The sequence below is a fragment of the Orycteropus afer genome, unplaced genomic scaffold (genome assembly GCF_000298275.1).
Source record: "Orycteropus afer afer isolate SDZICR_OR568_19922 unplaced genomic scaffold, OryAfe1.0 scaffold00171, whole genome shotgun sequence".
NCBI lineage: Eukaryota > Metazoa > Chordata > Mammalia > Tubulidentata > Orycteropodidae > Orycteropus > Orycteropus afer.
In genome coordinates this window covers 484,183-488,142 of record NW_006921758.1, presented here as the reverse complement: position 1 = coordinate 488,142, position 3,960 = coordinate 484,183, and positions in this window count along the sequence as shown.

The following is a 3,960-nucleotide window of genomic DNA, read 5'->3' as shown; positions in this document are numbered from 1 at the left end:
CCAGCCTTCTGGTTAGCAGTCAAGTGCCTTAGGCATTATGGAATTATGCAATTAACATTGGATGGATGGAGAGATGTAGACAGATCGACAGACAGACAAACAGACGTGGAGTCTCAATCTAATGAAGTCTCTGAACCTAATTTGTATTTATAGGAAATGCAGTGGGTTGAAAAACATGAAAGAAGCTCTGGTGGTGCAGCAGCTAAGGCATTTGGTTACTAACCAAAAGGTCAGAAGTTTGAAACCACCAGCCGCTACATGGGAGAAAGATGAAGTAGTCTGCTTCTGCAAAGATTTACAGCCTTGGAAACACTATGGGGTAATTCTACTCTGAGGGTTGCTATGAGTTAGAATCAACTTGATGGCAGTGGGTTTGGTTTGATTTTCTTGAAAAACATCACCACAAGAAAGCAGACAAGCAAATCTAGACTATGGAACATCCTATGGAACAAGTGACCTGGTTTCTGCAACAAGCCATGGCATTAATAAAAGGAAGGAGAGGGAACTGTTCTCAATTAAAAGAGAATTAGAGACTTAACAAACTTTAATATATGGCATCTATTTGGATTATGGTTTAAATAATGTAACTGTTTTAAAAAAAAAAAAAACTCTTTGCAACCACATAGGAATTTTCCTTCTGTAAGGAATTAGTGTCAATGTTGTTATGTTTGATAATGTTGTAAATATATATATATATATAACACTATTTATAAAGATATATAATGAACTAGGGATACCCAGTATCTTTGATTTGTTTTAAAGTACTTCAGCAAAAGAAATGAAAGGGCAAATGAAGCAGTGTTAAAATCTTAACACTGAATACTATACTTCACTGTACTTTTCCCTCTCCTTTTGAGATTTTTTCCATAATGATCAAGAAAAAAGTTTAGCCAAATGATAGCACAAGAAGTTGTGATTTGGAGTGGTGTGTTCCAGGCAGAGAAAACAACATATGCAAGGTTGTGCTGTCAAGAAACAGCATAACATAGTCTGAGAGCAGCAAGCAGTTAGTTAGGAAGAGCTGAGAGTACAAGGTAGGGCTCATGTCACAGACCACCAGGAATGCCATGCTAAGGAGCTTGGGATTTACCCAATAGGGTGTGCAAAAGCAAGTACAGATTTCAAGCAGAGATCCGACTTGGTTAGGTACACTCTAATCAAGAAGCACCATTCCAGCAGCCATGTGCAAAGGATTTCATGAAGTCAGTAGAAAGGGAAGCCACCTGAAGGAACAAGTCATTTGGTGCCTACTGCAAAACTACAGACAAGGGATGATAAAGAAGCAAATGAGAACAGGAATAAGGAAGAGGGACCAGGAACTAGTCATTGTAAGGGAAAGAAAGAACAAGAATCAAGGCTGAGTTGCAGCTTAAGTGACATTCAGTGACTTTAACACTAACTAGATATGAAATTCAGAAGAAAAAGTAAATTTTGGGAAAAAGGTGGAAAGAAAACAAAATGATAAATTCTGTGTTGGGCATGCAAAGCTAGAGGTTTCCATAGAATATCCAAGCTCCAGATACATGAGTAGCTCTGGACATCGATGACGACAAGAACTACAGACGCTAGAATTCTCAGCTGAAGCCCCAAGAATGGATAAGGTCACTCACTCCATAACCCAGGGACCATGTCTGTCATTACATAGTGTGTAGCATGTTGCAAGGCTCACAATAAGGACCAAAGAAATGTTACAGGATATTGCCCAAAGAGAGCACAAAGCATGCAATGAACAGCGTGCTGAGGGCAGAACTCCGGAGGCTCTGTGTGAAGAAGTAAAACCATAAAGTGGTCCCTGAAGGAAATGAATAGTAAAGCTCACACCAGAAGGCAAATCAGGATCATACAGCCACAGAAACTGAAAGAACAAAGAATTTCGAGAAAGGATGAGGGGTCAACAGTGTCAAATATACAGGAAATGAGGAAAATGAGGTCTGGAAATTGACCATTCATTGGGCAAAATCAAGGTACCTGGTGATCTTAGCCTTTCTACTGAATTGCTGACGCAAATGACCTACTTTTCACACCCTAAAAATAAAGGTGAGCAGCAGCATGATGGCCAGCCAGTGGACAATACCATTATTTGTGTAACCATGACCATGTCAGTTAACCTTTTCCTTCTTTCCTTATTTTTGAAATGTAGACTATGAACTAGATTATCTCAAAGGTACATTCAATTCTAGAATTCTACAAAATCTAATTCTTTCTTTTAAAGTGTCCTGAAGACACTTAAGAGCCAAGTACCCACTTTGGGATCCATTACAATTTATGCTGGGCTTCTGCTACTCTCTTTCCATTGCTTCATTCTCCTTTTCCTTCTACAATTTTTTTTTATCTCTCAATTGCTTCAGGGGTGACAGTGATGGACCTTATATAAACATAAAAATGACCATGACATTTATAGCAACAAACAAAAGATGACAGATGAAGAGATATATGTCAGGCTTAGATTTTATTTGTGCCAATAATTCAGATATAACAAATACTGATAGAAAAATTCCCAGATTTTCTTCAGGAATAAATGGTAATTAATAGGGACGTCCAAAATACCAATAACCCAACAAGTAATCATGAAAGTACATAGTCACTGAACCCCCTAACCTATGCGACACTAGATAAATGCACGGATGCTGAGAATGTGCTGGCCTCTGTCAGCAAGCTATAAAAAGGCCCTCACTTTTGTTTGATCCACACTTATATATGGTTGTCATGCTCTTGGCTCAGCAAATAACTAGAAAATTAGTTCATGTTACTCTAGTAAATCCGTTACCTTTGGTCTCATCCACACTAAATATTTAAATTGTGTCAGACACATTGTAGTTTAACACTGGAACCAGAAATCCATTTACAGTCATAAAGCCCAGGCAATGAATCTGACATCCCCAATGTTACTTGTGTTGATAAATGTTGAAACTATCAACCTCACAATCGAGTGAAAAAAAAAAAAGTGATATGATTTCTTTTCCTTTAATCTCTAATAATGGCTATATAAAGCATGTTAAGAATAAATAAGAAGAAACTTGCTGTCTGACAATAACAAGTTTTATGTTTACTATATCAGATAAGTTATTCTAAAAGATTGGAATCACTTTTCTTCGTATTAATCTCATAATCAGCTACAGAAACAAGTGTATATTCACGCTCAAAATCGACATTTATCCATCTTGCTATCTACAATCAACACACAGGTGAACAAAGTATGTTTTAGAAGTAATTACAGAACACAGAATAAAGATACAAAAAACAAGAGAACGTTTATTCTATGCAATGATGACAGGATAGATAAACACATATCCCCTGACCAGAAGAGATGTGACACATATGGCAGAGATCTTTAACTAGGGTCTATTTTTCTGAAACTCAATCAACTGGTTCCAATTTCTCAATTTTAATGATCTTTCAAGAGTTATACCCCCAAATATTGGTTAAGACAAATCAAATTAAACACCTAATGGAGGTGTGGTGGTTATGTTTGTGTGTCAACTTGGCTGGGCAGCTGATGGTTAATCCCCATGATGAGACTGGCAATCAACTCCATGGTGGGATCTACCACAAGCAGCTGAGTAGCTGCTTTGGGTATGTGGTCTGCTTCCATACATAAGAAGCAGCTTTGGGAGTGGCCTCTAGCCTATGGCACGCTTGGATCCTACATGTGGCCGTGTCGTTGCTCAGCAGCGTGCTATGCTCTGCCAACCTTGGGACTTACAATGGACCTGAGTTAATTGCCTGCCATGTGGTTTGGTAACATCGGGACTGTGCATTTTTACTTGTCAACCTTGGGGCTTCTCAGCCTCAGCAGCCAGCAGCTGTCTGAGCAAAGAAACACCTCTAGCTCCAGTGGGCCGGGAGCAGGAGGCAGAGCTGGACCCCAAGGTTAAGGGGCTTTCACCCAGGCCCTAGACCCTGGTACTTTGAACTTGGACTTAAAGCCTCCAAATTGCAAGAATAAACTCCTGTTTGTTA